General features: G+C 40.6%; 1 protein-coding gene across 6 annotated transcripts in view; it reads right to left on the bottom strand.

Moving 5' to 3' along the window:
* The window catches only part of LOC107995488 (mucin-5AC), a 266993-nt gene that overhangs the window by 27933 nt on the left and 216993 nt on the right, over window positions 1-22067 (bottom strand). The gene's annotated exons all lie outside the window — the stretch shown is intronic.

Raw genomic sequence — 22067 nt, 5'->3', positions numbered from 1 at the left:
GGGAATCGGAGCAAAGGCAAATTAATCGCTGGCTGTGTGATATCGCGGTCGAATTTATGTTGGACGATGGACGGAGTGCGCTGCGAATCACAATGAATCAATTATATTATAAGGGACCGTTCGCTATCTATCCTCTCAAAGTATTCCGGGTCGGGAATGGCCTCCGGGAGATTCGAATTGCGGTTTAAATCACCTGCCGCGGCAGCACACTGCGTACAAAGATCGAGTTCGTGTCTCGAGAAGAAAAGAAAAACGCGAGAGAATCCTTTCCTCGCAGATTTTCCGAAGCTTTAGATCTTTCTTTTCCCTTTTCTTTCTTTTTTTTTTTCTTTCTTCGTGGAGGAGCACAAGAAAATAAGATTTGTTCCTGATATTATTCTTTCTCCGAAGATGTACGAACACGAATGTTTTTGCGAATTCATGTTCGGATTCATTGGAGCATGCTCATGCAAATTGACGTTCTTCGTCCGAGCAAATGTATTTAGAATAGGAAATATGGAACAATAATTAATCGTTCTCTCGTTTAAAGACAAAGATACAATTATTATCTTGATGTCTGGGATTGTGAGGATTAAATACGAAATATTTCTGGAATCTTCCTCTTCCGTTGTGCAAGAATCCTGTTAAAAAATTAATTTCGATTTATTATGATTTCATCGTTATAAAATTCTGGGAAATTTCCCAGGTTGAGAGAAACCCGGTTTTAATGCGTTTCGGCTGCTGAAACGCGTCGTTGCAATTCAAATGGTAATACGGGTTCCACGTTGACCGCGTTTCCAATGATAAGAAACACGGCGGACGTTGATGACAGGCGTCGTTTCACGTACGATTTACACGCGGTTTTATGACGCTCGGGCCCAGCCACGCTGTGGTCCGTTGCAAACCCACCTTTCAACCAGCGGTACATTTATCAACCGTTCTTCGAGAATCGTTCTCCATCCACCACTTCCCGGGATCTCGTTACTCTTCTCGATTATTTTCTTGGCAAACGACATTCCACGCTCCTCGAAATGTCTGATGCAAACCAAAACACTGTTTCGATCCCTATGATAAAACCGAAGTGTTTTGCGCGCGATTTTAAGCACGCAAGCCAAAATAATTTATTACTTTCCCCCTCCAACGTGAACACAATTCGATTCTAATTGTAAACATCACGGTTATTATTTTGATTCGTACTCGAATCTTCATTTTACGATTTTTTTAATCGTCGCAATTGCTTTCCTCTTTGCAATCGCTCTCGATTTTGAGGCAAGTTCGTGCAATTTTTGATGTATATTTATTCGTCGAAATTTGGAACGAAATTTCAATTTTCAATCAAATTTTACAGTCAACATTTTATAGCAGTTATATTCGCTTTTCCCCAATTTTTGTTTCGAGACGTGTATTCTCGATCGGTGTGCTGAATTTTCGCTCGTTCGTGTACAGAAAATTGTTCCAAGAGTGGTTGAAAAATTAATGGCGGCAATATTACGAAACGCAGGCGGCAAGAAACGTCGCGTGTGATGGATAAAATGAACGAGGGAAGCGACGCGAGCGCATTCGTGAAAACCGATGTAAAGTTTTGGATTACGAGAGAGAGAGAGGAAGAGAAAGGGTTTACTTACGTCGGTGCAATTCCTACGCGAGATAATGAGAAGCAGCAGGGAGGGGACGAGCGAGGAAAGGAGTCTGAATATAAAAGGAACGAAAGGGCAGAAAATCATAGGTTTGAATTTAAATAATTATATCAACACCCCTTCTAGGATTATAATTTGTAGACCTACGCAAATTTATAATTTACAAGATTTTGATTTTGGGAGAAACATATTTCTCACACCCTCTTATCCTACTTAATCCATATTATTCGAATCCGAAATTCAATTTATCTTACTTATCCGCTTATTAAATTAATTAAAAAATCGAACTGGATAGAAAAAAACAATAATTTCACCGATGATTAAATGAATCTCAAACGTCGATCCCTTCGTCATTTGATTAATCCCAATGAAAATCTCGAAAAAATCTGTGGAGGGAAACAGGAGCTTTTAATCGAGCGGAATAAATCGTTTCGACATCCCCAACGAACGAAAGAAAGAAAGAGCGACTCTCTCTCTCTCTCTAGAGTCACTCGAGCCGGAAAATATTGCGACCCTCCGCTCGCGCAGATAAGTCGATAATAAATTCCACAGCCGCGCTATTACTTAAGAGAGCTTGCATTTCGCATGCCCGAATCGCGAAAGGAACGGTTCTGCTGACTTGAGCAAACTCCCTCCCCTCCGTCCGCGCCACGGAGATCCTCACCTACCCTGAAGAATAAAGGAGAATTTACGGTTATTACGCGGAGAGGACAAATAAACGCAATCGCGCCAAGAATTATTGGACGGCGAAATTTTCGCGAAACTTTCGAAATCTTCGATTCGAGATTCATCGCGCGTCCGCGAGAGCGGCACGTATACGGGGTATACCGCTTCTTCATGAAGAATTCATGAGGTCGAGGAATTTACTTATTAAATGGAGTAACTGCTACCGGTTAGTTAATTTAACGACGATTTTGAAGAGATATTCAGGGATCGTTCGTGGCAAACAAGACGGATCGATGCTCTTGTAATTTATCGAGTATTTATATATTTCCCGATGAGTCTTTGCTTTATTTATCTGTTCGTTCGTGTTGTTGTTGGTCGAGGATTGAAACGTAAGACTGGGAGTCTTGTTTGATATTGTTCCAGTTGATGATTCTATCCTTATTGCTTTCCTTTTCTTTCCCTCCCTTTTCTGCAATGGAATCTCCTCGAGACCCGAAAATCGTCGTTTTATTGATTTTCATGACTGACTAGTAGATTTTCTTAGATCGCGACGGATTTTTCGAAGTTTAGAAAGTTGTAGAAATCGAAGGTTTTGAAGTCTCTCGACGAAACTTTCTCGCCCGAGATACTCTCCCTAACACTCCAGACACTCTTACAAAGGATTCTCGAAATCTTTGCGACTCATCTAGAAATATCTTCAATCCCCGAAACCCTGAAGGGATCCTTCTGAATTCGCTTCGAATATACGTCGTCCAGAAATTCGTAGAAATTCTCGAACAACATTCTTTCCACCAATTTTCATTCCTATTTTTCCTTTGAAACTTACGTCCTCCCACAATCAATTTCATCATCAATTTCGCGTTAAACGGTCGAAAAAAAATTGCTCGTCCCCTGAAAATATATTTCGATATCACATTACGTATACAGAAAGAAAATGCGGGGAGACCGCCGGTGCAAAAGCCGTTTCCAGCGGAATAATTAGATTCAAGGCCGAGAGGAACAATGCCTCGCCCACTTAGCTGCACCCGCCCTGTTGCGCGCCGCTGTTTCACCTTGTTTCACCGCTCGGTCCAGATGCCTCCTTCCTTCCTTCCTTCCTTCCTTCCTTCCTTCCCATTTTCCCCGCTTTTCTCACCGGGAAAACACTGATTAATCGGCTGCGCCTTGTTTCCAATTTCGAGCCGAGATCCAGTTCTCTCGCGCAGATTGCATTGGAAGAAGGCTCTCTGTTTCATCTGTTTAAAGGAGGAGGAGGAGGAGGTGGTGAAGTTTATCGCTTATACAGAGCGTGCTTCATTGTATTTGATAGCTACGCGTATACGTATACATATATATCTTTGTTCGAGCGAGATTCTGTTGTCTTAATGCTTGCTACCTCGACGAGGCGCAACATAGTGGTGCGTGGTTCCAGAGAGATTTGGATAAGGATAAAAGAGATTGGTTTTTTCGAAGATGCAGAGATTGAATGATGAATTTCTTTAAAATATCTTTTCGTGAATATTAATTTCAATCTGATAACACGCTGGATTAAGAATGCCTCTTGCATATTCCATTCGAGTCGAATCGGTCCACGAGGAAAATGCGTCCAGGCGTTTTCTATTATTTCCCCCTCCAAAAAAAAACTATTCCTGCAAGATATTACGTAGCCAAGGATCGGATGGAGAGAGGAGAGATCGTAGACGGTCGATGACTCCCACAGGAACGCTCGAGGCACTCATATTTGTCCGTGATTCGAGCGATCGGATTTCTTCTATCCCTTCCATCTCTTCCACACCCTCTTTGTCTCCTGTTCCTGTTTCGAGTTCCTGTTCGTCGCGATTCTATTCGAAATTTCGCGTACTCAGCCACCCTCCAATAGAGCGAATGAAACTAGAGGCAAAAAAAAAAGAAGAAAAAAGGAGAGGGGAGGTGAAATTGTTTCGAACAAGGAATCGAGGATTCTTGGAATAAATAGATCTAGTTTCGGCCATTGAGATCTTTGGAGAACAGATCGTCCAAGCTTGCAGAAAAACTCCTTATCTTCGTTCACCTGATCCTGTGTGTGTGATGTGATTTAATCTTCGTCGATTCCAATATTTATCGATAGGCGATCTTTTTAAACTTATCGAAGAAGAATCAAGAAAAATTTGCAAAACTTTCTGGATTAAAAAAGATCCATCGACAATTATATTACATATTCGTTCGTAATAACGTATTACTCTGTCATTTACCAGTCAATTGAGAAGAAAATTAAGAACGTCAAAGCAGCATGATAGCACGATTCTTAAAATCTTAAAATAAGATCAAGATTGAAGATCGAATCAATGAATATTACACCTCGAAGAAATGTTGCACGATTTCTAATCTCCTTCGCTACTCGATTACCATTTTGATCACCAAATACGCGATACAAGATCGATATCGTTTCGAATCGATATCCCGTTAATTTCATCGATAATCCCTCCCATCTGTTCCGATCCCAAGGACTCGGCGAGATCCTTGATCGATCGAATTCCTCCGTTGATTAAATTTGAACGAGCAGAAAGGAGGAAGGTGTGCTCTTTTGACGAGCGTCAAACGGCGCTTTAACCAATCTAACTTTCAAATTGCGCGATCCGGCGACCAGATCCGTCCGTCCGCTCGGCGGCAAGATTTAAACGGGACGATTTCTTCGCCGGGAGGAAACTCGCAAGACTTTGGATTCCCTCGAAAAGTTTAACACCACTCGGCCTATTGTCTGCCAGATAGCGACGAGAGCGTTTCCAGACGTGGAAACGTCTGCAACTCCACCGCGAGTTCTGTTCGAGAATGGCCGATCTTTTCTTACGACCCGAGTTCGTTTCATTTCTAACTGGAAAATATCATGAAAGCGTGAAATCGATCATTTCTTTTTTTTAAATATAACGAGGCGGGAAAAAATCAAGAAGATGGCGAGTGCGATAATTTTCTATTTTCGTTTAATTAATAACATCGTCGAAAATTCTATTAAAATGTACTTTAAGGAGACATTTTATTTCTTTCCCCCAATATGTATAATTCTATACAATTTTGTTTAATACTATGACATTTTTTCGCTCAATGTTTCTTCTTTTAATTAGATTTAAACTCTTGGCATAAATGACGAGACTGTAGAGACGATAGAAATAGTAGAAATTCGATTACTTCTATCTTGAAATAGAAATAGAAGTAGAAATAGAGATAGAGATAGAAATAGAAATAGTCGTCGAAACAGAAATAGCAAAAACTAAATCGCTATCTGACCGACGTACGAACACTGAATTACACCTGCACGAATACGTGGTGCCTGAATTAAATCGTTTTTTGATTTCTCTGTGAATTATGAAAATAACGAAACAATTAGACAACTTATGGAAGAGAATAAAACTTATAGATTTTATCGAATAGAAGAATATACTGAAGTGCGTGATACATATTTTACGTAATTTCAAGTGTCAAGAATTACCTGTCAAAATAATTCGGAACAATGGGGCGAAAATTCGAAATTGCTTCGAAACAAACAGACAGTTTACGGGAGAATGCATTTATAAATATCGGACAAAAATACGAATTACAATTATTTTGCATAATAGACCGGGACAGGGCAAATGGATGTCAAGAATCGTCCGTGTCAAAAAATTCGACGAAAGACGATAATTCGAGTTCGAAGCAAACGTGTTTCCGGATAGATATTGAGTACAAATTTTACACGAATTCATAGACAAATGGTTACAAAAGAAAGAGGTTAAAAATATCCCGAAGAGACACGAATTATAAAATCCCGGAGGATGGAGACGAATCGTTGTTGCAGAGAAGACACTTTCCTCGCTCATCCTCGATTAATTCGAAAGCAAATCGCATCGAGGCGCATCCACTTTCACTTGGGCAGGCATCGAGAGAAGAAGAAGTTACGATGATGGCCAATAAACCGCTGCGCACGTTTTTATTAAATATTTCCACTCACTTTGATCTTGCCATTCCTTCTTCCCTCGATTTACCTTAAATCATTCCCAACGACTCGCGTCGAAATAATCGGCGTCTTCCTATCCGAGTTTAAGAGCAAAGAGAAAGGCAAAATGAATCTAATCAGCGAGTCTTTCCTTTCCTTTTTTTGGTTGTGAAAACATTTAAGTTCAAGGAAATCTGCTATCTAATCGTGCTCTTGGAGTGTGTACAGTGATTAACAAAAGTACACTGTTAACGTTCTTTGTAAATTCTTTCTGAATCGAATATTGAATTTTCTTTTTTCTTTCTTTTTATCTTTAAATGTTTAAAACACATAACAATCATCATCGTTCATGATTCATTCTTGAAGAACGGGAAGATATCAATAAAAAAAGAAAAAAAATAAACTTAACAAACGAGTCGTAATATATTTTTCTAAAATATATAAAACAAATCGATTATTTACGTTCCGAAAATATAACAAATCCCTTAATATTACGTTTATTATTTAGTTAAAAAATATTTAAAAAAATTAACGTAAAAGTAAATATTTAAACTTTAGATTGTAAAGTTATGTTTAAACAAAAAAGGGGAGAGGGGGAAAAAAAAATTGAGATTTACATAAGAACGTTGTAACCAATAATTTTGTTTGGTACTGTACGTAGTACGTGATTCAGAGTTAATTTAGTCTATTCCCTTGTTTTTCCGCGAATTTCCATTTCTCTGCAGCAGCGCGTGTGTATTTTATACGGTACATCATTCAGAATAACCGGGAAATTCAATTACTCTATTGTAGATACTAATGATACAGAATATTCTGACAAGTTGTATAACATGGATTCCTACGAATACATAATTCACCGATAATTTGACCACTGTTAAATCACCAATGGGCCAACCGTTAATCACAAATTATCATCCATATATACAAGATTCATTCACGGGAAAATAGTTTTGGCATTTAGGATTCCTGCGTCGATTTATCAAAATTTATATCGGATAAATTCGAAACAAATTATTATTTCTATATATATATACAGACAAACATAATATAAATTGTTTTCGATTCGTTCTTTTTTTTTTACATTTATATATATCGAATCACCCACTGTCGCGCATAACACAATCCATTCCAATTTAAAAATACAAACTCCCCCGTTACAACTTGTACGACACGTAACATTTCGCCAATAATTTCGCCCACCAAAATCGAGCCACCAATAATAATCAAACCACTGATCCACCAAATTACACCACCGCAAAAATAACTCGCACGAATTTGTCTATATCGCAGCAAACAGAAGAGAAAGTGGACTATTGAGAACGATTCTCTCATGGACACGAGTGGGAACGTTATTATGGAACGGTGTTACCATTATTACAACCCACGTTAAGAGATAAGATCGCTCGATTATTCGATCGGTACCCACCATTACAGCACCGTTATCGAGCACCCTTTTTCAATTTCCAATCTTCCACCACGCCTCGAGATCGATCTTCCCTCTCTCTCTCCTTCTCCCTTTTTCTCGTGAAATCGGGGAAAAATAAATCTCGGCGAATCGACTTATCAAGCAACAAACTACCGTTCCAGACCAACCACTCGCGGAATTTCCTTCGAGCACGATTCATTGCTGCGCGGCGAGATTTACGCTAATCCACCAGCACCGAGAGGCGGATATACAACTTTTCGCCGGATTAAACCGGATAACCTAATCTATTATGACGCGAATGAGAATTACCGGGACGTGCGAATTACGCGAAATTCTCGATATTGTTTTCAGCAAGGGATGACGATTTATTTTCTTTGCTCGAAAAACCGCGATCAGAGAGGAGATCTCAAGGGTTAATGAGAAGGCGGTAGATATATTTTATCGTTCGGCAAGAATAAATTAAGTGTTCTGATTCTTTCTTCCAAATCTTTTATCAAAGACTGTACGAGATATCTTATCTATGTTTGTTATAGGTCGAATTTTATTTCGGGGAGCATGAAATTTTTTCTTCTTGCGCGTCTTCTTATAATATTCGTCGAGTAGAAAGGAAATTATTTTTGATTCCTGCTCGTCGAATATTAAACAGAGAAATGAAAAATTTAATTTATGATTATTCTTCCTCATTGTAATCGTACCCTTTATCGAAACCATCGTCAAAATGGCACTAACGGAATTTTTCTCTGTGTGTTAAATTAAAATTGTAGTTTATTTTTTTCTCGATATCGTTGGCTCCATGCAAAATTGCATAAAAGAAAGGTACAAGGAATAATTTCTCGATAAATAAACATTTGCATGAAAATGTAAAACGACCGCGGCGCGGAAAATACGCCGATTTTCATTCGCCACGAGTTAAGGGGCCATTAATTCACTGGACATTCACGTCGTTAAAATGCTTAACGCTATATGTTCTACGTAATGGAACGTCGCCACTTAATTAACGGAGATATCAGACTGATAATTACTCCGCATCCACGTTCGAGGTTTCGCGAGGTCTCAATTTTCTCAACCGAGAATACACGGCCGGTCACAAAAATCTCTATCTCCACTTGATTAACGAGTCGTGCTGTTATCCAAAACCAATAATATTCCATTTTATTTATATCGCGTGATAAATTACACACAAAAAAGGAATTTCTTTGTTCTCTCGAAAATTATTTTAAGTTACAATAAATATTAATCCAATTTTACCGCCCTATTTATCAAAAATCAAAGATAACGGATCAATATCTTCGCGTGCTACGAGAGCTTGTTGCCATGGCTTGGGGCGATTGACGAGAATTCGAAATTTTACTCGGCTCATTCATTGGAGAAGGAATGAATAATGGATCTGGTGTTAGAGGGGATGTATAGGAATATCTTGGCCTTCGACTGTGAAAGGTTAACGCGTTACGTTTAGCGTACGTGTTTTCAATTTGCGCGATAATAATACCGCATTCATCCTTTTCTTCCTTTCCTTTCCTTTCTTTTATTTTATTTTTCACACGACACAATAGTAAACTACGTGAGCGTGAAATTCGTCGATTCTGTGGAAAATAGCGGGGAAAGGGGAACGGTTCGATCACATTTTTCAACGTTTGGCACGCGTATCGTGAATTTGAAAAAATGGAATACACGAAAAAATCACGTTACTCCTCGGGAATATTTATGCGAGTTTTTTTTTTTATCTGCCAAGATAAATTACAGAGGAGATAAGATGCGAAAAAAGGTAAATACTATTACGCAAGTAGATACAAAACTTGAGCTCGTACCGGATCATTATTAATTAAAAATACAAATTCAAGAATCCATAATATACCTGGACATTTCAAATGTATTAAATGTATCGAAAATTATGTATCTTACGCATCCAAATCTCGATCCATCGAGCACCGACTTTTTCGAAGGCATTAATAAAACGCCACGTCTGGACCCGCGTGTTCTACGAGAATAAAACGCAACGCGTGCGATGTACAAAAATAAAAAAAAAGAAGAAACCTCTTCGAGCAACCGGAAGTGTAATAAGCAAGAGAGGCAATATCGTCGAATTATTCGAAGAGATGATTTTCACGGTGAGGGGGTCCATTAAGGCGATGATGGACGGCGATCCAAGGAGAGAACGGACGAGTCGAACAATTAACCAGCGAGCGGTGGTTGAAGCGTGATTTGGCACGCGAGGAAGAAGCCTTGTCTGTCGCGTGTCGTCACTGCTCGCGTGGAAAAAACGCGGGATAACGAGTGCTGATGTGCACGCGGCACGGGACTCCGTTGGTTGGAGAGGAGGAACGACCGCGTTATTGGGGGATGGTAATTAGCATTCCGCTCGGGCGGAATTTTAAATCCTCCCTCTCTTTTTCTGCAAACACGTAAAAATCACCGTGGAATCGTTTGCAATGTGGAGGAAAGAGGGGGAGAGCCCAGTTGCTATCGAAATTCGAGTTAATGTTGAATTGGAATTTTATCTTGTTGATTGGCAAGTTCGGTGACTCTTAATTAGGGTAATTTGAAGTATCAGTTGTTCCATTGGTTGTTATAATTTTAAATTTTAAACGTTGCTTCTTATTACGTATATAATATAAAATTATATTGAGGTTTGGTTATGGATGGAGATAATTCAGAATTTATATGTAAATTACATTGGTCTTTAATTAAGAAAACAATGTACACCTATGTTATTCAATTTGATTGAATAGCACACTTTTCGAGGATCTGGTTATAAGATTAATGTTTTATAAGTTTTTAATTTCGGCAAAGAATCGATTGTAATTGTAAAACAAGGATTGGGATTAATAAAAGAATTGATCAAAGTGTTAAAAAGAGAAGAGTTGGTAAGTGGAGAGAGGAAAGAGAAGTATTTGCCGTGCAGCTGTGTAGCTGTTCCTTAAACTTTTGAATATAAAAGTTTCCCGTTAAGACGTTGGACCAAACTTTTCCAACCTGTTATTCCCTATCTTCAAATATCATGAACCGTCCCTCTCATAAACTTTTCGCGCTTACCAAATGCTAGACATCTCTGAAATCTTCCAACAGATTGAAGAATCTCTTGAATTATTTGTCCAGAGATGAAAACAAAATTCCAAACTTGGTAAAAATATCGTCGTGACAATATAAAAGTATCATAAATATCAGAAAACTTTTTGTTTGATGTTTAAATTTTACCCAAGTTTAGAAGAGATCAAAGACGAGTTAACTGTGAGAATAATAATAATTATCTTCCAATCGAGCCAAGATCAATATTTTTGATCGAAATATTATTTTATCTATTCGAGGTTCTTTAATTTTTGAACAAAAAGTTAGAAAACCATCCATTTTAAAATTCGTTTTAATCCATTCAGAATTATATTCAAATTCGAATTCCTAGCCAATTACCTGTCAAGCGAAGAAGAAACTCTGCAAAATAACATAACGTAGACAGGAACACAGGCGCATCGTTCCAACAATTACTGGCAACAAAAATATTGCCAATGACGTCTGATGAAAGACACGATGAGACAAATAACGACAGAAAAGATGAAAGGCCACCTGCTTGCCAAGCTTCGCACTTGTCGCATCAAAACAAATCCAGAAAGATCTAAATTTACGAGAAAATCCCTGTCAATTCCAAATATTACGAGAGGCTGCCAATTAAATTAATAAGAAGAAGAAAAAAACGATGTTGACAACACACGTCGAGACAATTGCACTTATCCTCCCCCACTAATTAACGAATCGCGCAAATGAAATTCACAGAACAGGATATAAAACTGTTCCCCCGTGATGCGAAACGAAACGAGTTATCCAAAGCAAAGAGTTATAAAAGAGTTGTGAGCGAATGAACGAGCGCAAAATTTTCTCCATGGATTTCGTAATTTCTTCTCTCGTTTCGTGTTTCGTCGTAAATTCGCGGGTTATACTCGTTTCGACGAGCAACGAGCTCCAGCCGACCCTCCTTTTCGCACCCGGAATACCCGGGTTTACACCCCCTTCGGACAAGTCCACCCACCCTCCCAACATCTTCTCCGCGAGAAAATCGTCGTAGCCTGGACGAGGATGGGGACAGAGCGTTGACAGAGCTTTTGTTGGGATTTAAAGTGCCGCCACGAGATCGAGATTTGATCACTTTTCACGAAAAGGGGAATAATATCAGTGGTTGGAAGAGAAAGCTATATAATCGATCGTTCCTGTTAATTCTAGAATATGATGTAAATCGGAGAGGAAACGTACGATGGAAACATTCGTGCTACGTTTATTAATGTTGTTACGAAAGGAGGAATGTTTGTATGAAAACATAGTGTTCTCAAAATGTTACGGGAGGATTGATCGTGTATATTTGAATTGGAAGCGGTTACGCTAACAAATTTCGTCATGTATACACGTTTATAATAGTAATATATATATATGAGATAGTACTCTTACGTAATTCTACAACAAAACAAATAAAGGAACGAAGAAAAAGAAGAAAGAGACTCCTTAGAGATAAGATAAATTTTCAAAGTCGATAAATTTAATTTCTTCGAGATTTCTTATGTTTCACTAATATTTGGAGAGATCTGCACAAGTATATAAATCGTTTAAACTTTCTTCGATTAGAAAATAAATAATTATTGTACGAAATAAATAATTCGGAAATAATAATTGTATGCGGAAAAGTTGAAAATGCGGGGATCGTCCACGATCCTCGTCCCACGATATTCGAGGCAACGATCAGCCGGTTCGCACGTAGGAACTCGGGTGCACTGACCGACCTTGCGATCTTCAACCCGCTCTTCCCGAGTTGCGAGCATGCTGCCCAGAATATTCATCGGCCTCGTCGTGCTTCCGTTGCGCGAAATCCCGCTCGAAATAACCGATTTTTCCCCCATTTTCTCGGGGGAATAAGATCCGAAAGAGACTTTCGCCGATTCTTAATTTAATTAATTTACCTCAAAATAACCCTTCGTCCACTCTACGATAGCGGAAGCAGCAATATACTCTCGCGAGAGCGGATTTAAATTTTACCCGATCCATCGTATTGGATTATGCGTACAATTATATGGCCTGGATTTGAGAAATATATAATTCAACGGCACCTAGAATTTTATTATAAAATCGATCAAACACGAAATTAACGATAAATTGACAGGAATTTCTCTTTAGAGCGGATGAAATTATTCGTTATTTCAAAGGAAAAATTCGTGGAGATCGGCGATCACGATTAACTCTATCATCGGGATAAACGTTCATCTTCGATCCAATTATCCAATTATTGCTCGATTGACGAGACAATCGAGGAATAGAATTCGTAGATAGGCCGCGTTGCGATCGTCGATAAAATCCAGGCTCGTTCGCGCGCGTGAAAGAGGGATGACAAACCGTTTCTGGGGGAGGATGAGGGGGTGTAGCTTAATCCCCGCAGCCAGCAGGCTCGGTCTGCAACCGAGGCACGGCTCACAAAAGCCGTCGTTAGTAACTTTCATCCCCTCTCGTCTGTCGGTGTTCGGTTTTTAACTCGAACTGGTGGGGCGGGGGTTGTCCCGCCGACCAAGGTAACGTATCGTTCCAATTAATTGCGCGACGGGCCAGGATTATCGAGTTAGAAATTTACGGCATTAAAATTCATAAGCTTCGACGGGGGATAATTAGCCCGCTCGTCGTCCCTTCCCTGCGCTTTTTTGAAAAAATTTTTTCAACATACAACTTCGATCGAGAGACCACTCTTTTTGCTTTTTGGAGTTGTTGAGAACTCTTAAATCCTTAAATATGCTCGATAGAATTGAATGTGAAAATATAAATTATTGCACAAAATATTCATCGGCAAAATACATACGCAAAAATCGTTTGTCAAGTCACGATCGATTCGTTGTTGCGACTAAAGATCCGAAAAAGACTTTCGCCAGAAGAATTCGCGGAACTCGATCGCGCTGGAACTCGGTATGACGGCATAAGAGCATACCCAATTCCCAAGGGCTAAACGTTCGACGTGGAATCGGAAACGCGCGTATTCTGCCGCCGCTTCCTTCGATCGATCCTGAATTCCTGAACGGGCTGATCGAGCGGGGCGGCCGTTCTCTATAGCTGTTACTCGGCCTGAAGAAGAAGCGGAACAGTTAGAGCGGGGAGGAACGATTAGTCGAGATCCTATTAAAGCGAGCAGCCACCATTGGAAAATAATTAAGCGGGATAGGGGTCTTCTTTGGCGTCCTCTTTCGACGCGAACTCGAATTAAAGGCAATCTGTGAAGCATTCCTCTCTCTCCTTCCTTCCTTGTTCCCCTTCTCTTTATCTATCACCCCGATTATCGAGATCCAACGAGATAAATTTCATTGGATCCTCCGATCGAGAATACTACATTTTCTTAAAAGAATCGAGAAATTGTCGAATCTTTTCGATTTTAAGAAATAAGTAAAAGAAGATCTCGCTCCCCGATATTGAATCCACAACTCGGAAGTCGGCCAAAAGTCACCTCTTTTAAGCAAGGCATCGGGCCGCAGATAGCGAGAGGAGATCTCGCCGATATATATATACATCCCTCCTTCTCGATCCCTTCCCTCCCCGAGGGCCGCAAATCCGGCGATTATATTCCGTCCTTTGGCCGGTTATTTTCGCTCGTAAAATATCGGGACGGGTAATATCGATAATAAAAACGGCGGGTGAAAGTGGGCGCCGATACACTTGGAAGCGGGCTCCGAGTGGAAAAATGGCGGCCGATAAACGCGTGCACGCGGATCGTTAGGTTTCCACCACCGGGCGAAACGATAATGTGGGATAACGGGTGTGGCGGATAATGGCGGAATGGTGGTGGTGGTGGAAGGCTTACGAGGCCGTGGTGCACGCAAACGCTTCACGCTCGGGACCCCTACGAGGGCAGGCTTCGCCACCAGGCACAATGGAACGAGGCCGATAAACAGGCTCTGGCCGAGATTTATCGTCCTGGCCTGGGTCCGGTGCCAGGAAATCACGGCCCGATGGAAACACGCTCGCGGCGAGCCGCGGCTACCACCTTCCTGCCGATTCTTGCTCCTTCGATATTCTCTCCGCTTCTTGTTCCTTCGTTTGTTTTTTTTTTTTTTTTTTATTGGTTTTCGAGGAGCGTGGAGGGTCGATGGGCCGACGCGATTGCGGATTGGGTCTTCGATTTTTTAGAGTTGGTGTGTAAAATGTAGGAAAATTTTCGTCGAGGATCGTTTGCTCGATACGAGATCGGTGATAAAAGAAAAAAGAAAGAAAATCTCGTTTAGTTTGGTTTTTCAGGCAAGAGGTTGGTGAGATTTGTGACGTAAGATAAATCGGCAACGTTGTTTTATTCTTCTCCGGAGAAGGAATAAAGCCCCCTGGTTCTATTTCGGTCCACATCCTATAATAGATAATAGGGGCGCGTATCGGCTTATTTATCGCGCTGTGTATCGGTTACTCGCAGTATTCACGTATACATGGGGGTCACAGCCGCACGAGGTTGAAGGTTTCGCGGCGACACAATGCCATGGGATCCGATAAACCGGGGGATATGGGATTTATCGACGCCATATTTAACCAGAAAATCGAATCGCGATCGTCGAACCCTTTACGAGCACTGTGAATCTTTGATATTTTGGATTTTTCGTAATAGAGAAGCCTAAACGTTCCACAAGCGTTTCTCGATTAATATAATATAATATAATTCGAAAACACATTCTTACAATAAACGTAATATTTACTCTTCCTTGCTCTCGTCTCGTGGACCATTCGAATCCGACAGTATTCGTTCGAATCTACTCAAAAAAGAAATTTGTTCGAATCGCTTGCGACGCGCTCGATCCCATCACTATCCATCACGCTGGCCGGGCCTGGTTTCCGCCAAGGACGCGTGTCCCACTCGCCTCCCTGGAAAACACCATTCTTCTCCGAACGAGAGGAGGAAACGTGTCCCTTCCACGGTCTCGCTGCATTTTCTTCCCGTTACTCGCTTTGAAATAACTCGCCGCAACTGGCTCGCCATTGATCGAAGCTTAATAATAGCCGCGGCATCGTTCTCGACTATTTTTAGAGTTACCCAGTCATCGCGACCTACAGCAACCGACCAAACGATTTTCAATGGCAATCGTTTAACGCCGGGACCCCCGCGTTATCGCGCCTCCTCCCTTTCCCACACCAATTTTCCAAACGTGACAATGCCTCCCCTGATGGAACTTTGATCGATTATTTACCTTGGCGGTGAAGCTCCTTTACTGAAGATTGTTTGATCAACGGAGGAATCAGAATTGTATATCGAATCTCAGGACAGACAAAACTGAAGTCATTTTTGACGAAGGAATATATTCTGCAATATCAATAATAATTTTATGAGTTATCTATTTTTTTTTTTTCGTTTGTAGATGTAAAGAAACTTATTTTCCTCGTGGATATATCTTCTCCATGGAAATTTCACAATATTTTCCGTATTCGAAATGGTAATTAATGATTCTCGTTATCAAAATGGTGTCTTTCGTATTTTATAAAATTGAATCAAAGTGGAGAAATTACGATCCCATTCGGGCGACGATCGAGAATTAGCCCCGAGCTGAAAATCCCGAAGGCGGAGAGGGCGATAAATAATATCGAGGTTTGAATTATTTTTATGCCGGGGTCCCGTGTAAAGCCACGAATTCCCATCACGTCGAAACGAGCAAAATGAGCCATCCAACGAAGCCACCAACGCCACGGGTGTTCCCCGTACCCCTGTGCAAGGAAAACGAGCAAAAACTCCAACTGGTTGGATTTCGTATTGAAGAGATGAAGAGAGAGAGGAGGAGGAAGATCGTCAATGCTAAAAATTAAACGCCTCGTGATCGACCGGTTCGTTCACGGAAGACACGCGATCGAAACTTTTGAATCCTCATTTCCGGGAGCGTACTTTTTTTGTCTTTTTCAGAATACCTTACTTTCAATTATTTTAATCTATTTTAATAATATTCCTTTCGTTTCTCCATTTTCGAATCGTGTCTTAATCGCAACTTCATAATTTCACAACTGGATAAACATATTGTTTGAATAATAGAGATTGTAAAAAAATTAGGAAGTCAGTGATGCCAAGATAAATAATTACGATTAATTTCGTGAAAGCAATCGATACTACTACCCGATTTTTTAAAATCCCTCTCTCGAAAACATGCCGCGAGGGCATATGGCCGCCATATCGCAACTGTTGTTGGTGCAAACCGTTTACCAATAATCACCGTGTTTAACTAGGGAGCAATTAACGCGCAACTCGACCGAATTCGCATCGATTCATCCCCTTTTCGTTCCCTGTAACACACTCGTGCCCGTTTCGTTGCAACAGGCGGTTGAATATTCCGAAGCCGAAGATCGGCGACCTTTCATCGACTAACCTTGACGGATTGTCGAAAGCTCACCCGTCCGAATGAAGAGAACCGACTAAACACGTCTCGATTTTCCAGCTCATTCGCCAATAAAAATATTTGCGATTAGAATTTGTAGCCTCTCGATATTCGTAAATGAAAAAATCGTCTCTTTTACAAATCAACGAAATAAACTTGAAGATGAACAAGAGAAACCAGTCTTAATTACAATATACGAATTTTGTCCATAACCATAACCTCTTACAAGTAAATTTCAATTTCCAAATTCACGATTAACAACGTTAAAAATTCATTCACAAAAAGCAAAAGCAATCGAAAAACTTGTCATCACTTTCACACCGAGACATCAATCTCTCAACTGTATCGAATCATTTCTCGATTCCTAACTGTTCAGGCTGGGAAATGGCTGGGTGAAGCTCGGTGAATCGAAGCATCGGAAGGAATGACAGGAGGTTGTGCAAGACGCACGTGTGCGTACGCTCGAAGAAACGATAGTAGTACCAGGTCAAAGGGGTTGGTGGCGGCTCGCGTGGAACTGTATAATTAGATTAGGTACAAGTCGCATTAGCATGTCATGCATATTCCATGAGGCGCGGAGTCGAGGTGGGAATCATATTGCATTCGGTAGTCCCGATGCAGTTCCCTCCGCTTTCTCCCCCTCCCCCCCTTTTCTCCTTCGTGGCAAACGAACGACCTACGCCCGTTTTCTCCCGCTTCCTCTTTTGTTTTCGCGCGTCTCTTACCCTCTCCCCTCCCCGTTATTCGTTCGTTAACCCGTTCGTGACCGGTTATTCGTTAAGCCCCGTTCACGCAGCCGCGAATTTTTTCACCCGAATTTGTATTTGTACATACATTTGTTCGTTTGACGAAACGTTCAATCGGCCTTTCTAAAGTGGTCCACTTTATTCCTTCATGCGGCTTTACGAGGATATGAAAATGAATAAAAGTGAGTGAATCATTACACGGAATCTGAATGATTCCAAACTTCATCCCTCTCCCTTTTTTTCAAGCAAATGTCGAAACGAAATTTTCGGCGCGAAGCGGAAAAAGGAGTGAATCTCCTTACGACCTTGCCCCGAATTGTAACCGCTCTGTGCTTTCAAAGCTCCTCGCTCCTCCGTGCTTCCCTCGCGGACACTCCAGCACGTTCTCATTTCACGGTTGAACAGCGCGTCGCGCTCGATTCCTCCCGATGCAGCACCGTTTTCCATTCTTTCGGATTCCGATCGTCTTTCAAAAGAATTTCCTCCAAGGCTCGGCCAATCGACCGAACGGGCTCGAGTTGTCGCCAGACTCGTTCGCTTTTTTCCCTTTCGCCTCGTTTTAGGTGAAACTCGATTCGATCGGGACGAAGAAAAACGCGCGATGGTAATTTCCTTTGATATCGAAGAAACGTTATTAAGAGGGAAGTACGTACCATTTTTTTCTTATGCAACGATTATGCATGATACGCGTGACTTGTCACGATATTCAGCTGTCGTAATTTCTGTTTATTCTAACTTTTAATAAGTTGTCGCAAGCGTGGAGGAATACGATTCCCTCGAAAATGGAAATGAAACTCTATCGTTCCGCATCTTTGAGACAATTTTTTGCAGAAAGGATAAAAGGAATTGCGTCCACGGGAAAAATTATTGAGATTCTGAGGATCGCCGCGTTTGTAAAATAAAATTTTCGATCAATTCTCTTCGCAAAAGGGACGCGAGGATGTTTGGATAATGAAATAGAAAAAGGGCGAAGACAAGGGAGAAGGGGGTGGTTACTCGATAACGATAGCGATCGATTGACGGAATATCAATGAAAAGCGAGCATGTCGGCGCAATATTTTACAATTAAATCGGACAACCACGGTCCGGCGGACACGCGCTTCTATGCAATATTCATAGAACGCGTTATGCAACTGATTGCGTTCTTCCCTGGAGGTCCCGCCTCAACGTTTGACCTCGCGTTCGTGGAAAGGCGATTTGCACCGGCGAACATCCATGCGATGCCCCGCGATGCAGAAACCATCTTTTATTAATATTTATTAACGCCAAGAAAAAGAAGTGAGAGCCGAGAGGGGGGAGAATATTTTTTTTTTCTTCAAAAATTTTATCCAATCTAAATTAAAATTATCTCGAAATCGAGACGAGAGATTTACATCTGCTACGTAATTCTTGATAAAATTGTTTAATTCAACGTTTCGACTCGTGAAAAGACCAATGCAACTACTTCATTCAAAATCTATCTTGAAGAATTGCTTGTATTATAAAAATATATTATTTTATTCAAGAATACTAAAATACCTTCTTTTTCTATTATATCTCCTGAAATAAAATCGTAGGATAGTCACAGTGTGCCTCAAAGTCGTTGGAAACGACGAGAAAAATACCTTTATAATATATATATATATATTAAGAATTTTACGAGAATGTTAATCTCCATTTCGTGAAAAGACAAACCTTCTCGTTCCTCGACTACGAGATCAAGCTTTTCAATCCCCACGAAATATTCGTGGATACGGGGTTGTCGACGAGCGAGAAAGTTTTCAAGTCGGCGGCAGAATGAAAAGAGGCGGCCACGTGGACGAGGAGGAGGAGGAGGAAGGAGCTTTAACGCGCGACTGTCGAGGAAAATTTCTCGACGAAATTGCCGGCTCTCCCTTTCGCTGTAACGAGACTGCTTTCCATTCGACAGGAAAAAATATCGCGATTCCTCGTTGTCGTGGATAATTGAGCAACTTTTTTCTGATCGCGTTGGAAATTGAAAAAGAGATTGTAAAAAGGGAATATTCAAAAACCCGATCGTTTGACTCGTAATCCATATAATTTCTTTTTATATCCTATTAATTTTCGTGTAACACAGAACTCTAATCGATTATTTATCGGTATAAGTGGATTAAACTTATCGATATTACATTCGAGGATATTATTAGAGGAACGGATTTAATAATTTTTCTCCGTGGAGTGACATCTAGAAATGTAAGTATATTAAATCAAGAAGGGGATATATTCAAGATATGAATCATTTAAGATGAAACGGTTTTATAATACCTCTTAGTAACGAGATTAATATTTTCAGATCGGGTAAATAATTGAAATCGAAGTCAAAATTATCATCGAATATATCCTTATTTCGAGTCGATACCTCCTTTTAGAAAATTTACATGTTATTATTACTAATAATTTCGCAAAAACTCAACTCCTAATTTTCACATCGATAAAAACATCTTCTCTGATCGATATGTTAATAATTAACATTCCATCGAGAAAGAGATAAACCGAAGAAGCGTCCAACTAATCGGAAAGCAATCACGGTTTCGTCGAAACGAGGGCACAACGTAGCTACAACGTATTATTTCTTAGCCGGGAGGCATTGTTTTCCTCTTCGACAAGCAGAACGGCGAGATAAGACTGTAATACGTTTTTCGAAACGTCGTATTGCACGGGTCGCGTCCCCCGGAATCCTTTGGACAAAGAGGAAAAAGCGGAAGTGGAGGGGGAGGGAGCAGGAAGAGACAGACAGGGGGAGGGGAGGGGTTGGACGAGATATTGCCGGTGCCAAGACGCCGGATGTGTAAGCTCGCGAACCACCGGAGAAAAATACTGCGATGACGGTACACGACTTTATTTCATCCCTCTCTTTCGCCCGTAGCGATACGCTCAAACTATGGATATTTTCATCCCTTTTCGAACCTTTCGAGAAGCTTACATTTCTCGAAACGTACGTGGAAACACGAACGGGTTCTTCTCCGCTGCGAAACTGTTTGCGGAGTCGATCGTGCAGATAAGTGACGGAATATTTCCTCCCCTCTCTTCTCCCCACCCTCTCTCTCTCTATCTCTGTCTCTCCTCCGTCTTTCTCTCGTGAAGGAATTTTAGGGATTCGACTCTCGAGATAAGGAATTTTAAGGTAATAAAGTTTTATTTCAATTTTACTTTTAACCGATGCTTTTAATTTTTGCTTCCGAAAGCAAAAATTCTCTTTATCTCTCTCTCGTAAAATTCTCATATGTACTAAAAAAAAAAAAAAAATAATAAGAATTTGTAAGAATATAACAAGAAATTTCTTTAATCGTATTTGCGAATCGAATAAAATTCCTTTTAGAGAAGGATTTTTGGGGAGTTCGATTTCCATTCTTGGAGAAGGGGAAAAAGATTGCACGACTCTTTGTCGGAAAACGAATGCATCCAAGGCACATCGATACGTGTGACAATGGGTTTAAAGACGGGTGGATGGAGGCGTCGATGAATTATTCGTCTTGGAAGGCTAAATTCATCGATTATCGAAAATCTCTTTGAAACTTCGATCGAGACAAATACGGTCGAAAATGCTATTCCGTTTGATCGATTTTATCCGCTATTATCAACCCGATACAATCTGACAGTTCACCGCGGAATTTCTAGTTACAACCATGACCGAGTTCGCTCGGTGTCCTTAAAGTGGAAGATCGTTCGAAATGGTTGACTGATTGCGACTGGTTTCAACGGAGTAGAATTTACGATGCTTCCAGTTTGAGGAAGCTGTTGGAAACAAACTTGTCGTCGACAAGTCATGAACCAGGTTTTCAATTCAACTTTGTCAATTAAAAAAGAACTTTTTACCATTTTCATCTCTCGAATCTCTCTCAAATTTACAAAAACGGAATTCTTAAAGAAATTTCGAATCCCACCTTTTTTTTTTATTATCCAAACAACGCCACCGTTCTCACGGACAACACAAATGCAATCGATTTCGAAGAAACTTTGGAAAATACTCGAGAAAATGGTAGTTTACTTTAATCCCACCGCTGACGATCTACATCTCCATCCGATTCCAAACATCGTCCTCCGAACTTCCCATCCGAACCACGATTCCAGACACTCGACAAACTTTCCGCAAAATACTAATAAAAATTTCAAATTCCACTCGCGAGCCACGCCTCCATTCACGCTGGCCGATCTACACAGATCCGGAAAACCGGGATCTCGTTTCCATAATCCGAGTACCACCATGTAAGGAGTTTTCCTATAGCGTAACAAACAGATTTCGAGGATCCGACTTTGTGAATGAAATCGAAAGAGGATGGCCGAGGTGAGGAAGGTTGCAGGGTTCTGATCTATCGACTGTTCCGAGCGGCACGCTCCTTA

This window comes from Apis cerana, linkage group LG12 (assembly GCF_029169275.1).
Source record: "Apis cerana isolate GH-2021 linkage group LG12, AcerK_1.0, whole genome shotgun sequence".
Taxonomy (NCBI): Eukaryota; Metazoa; Arthropoda; class Insecta; order Hymenoptera; family Apidae; genus Apis; species Apis cerana.
The sequence above is the reverse complement of the archived record's forward strand: the minus strand, read 5'-3'. Positions and strand labels throughout refer to the sequence as shown.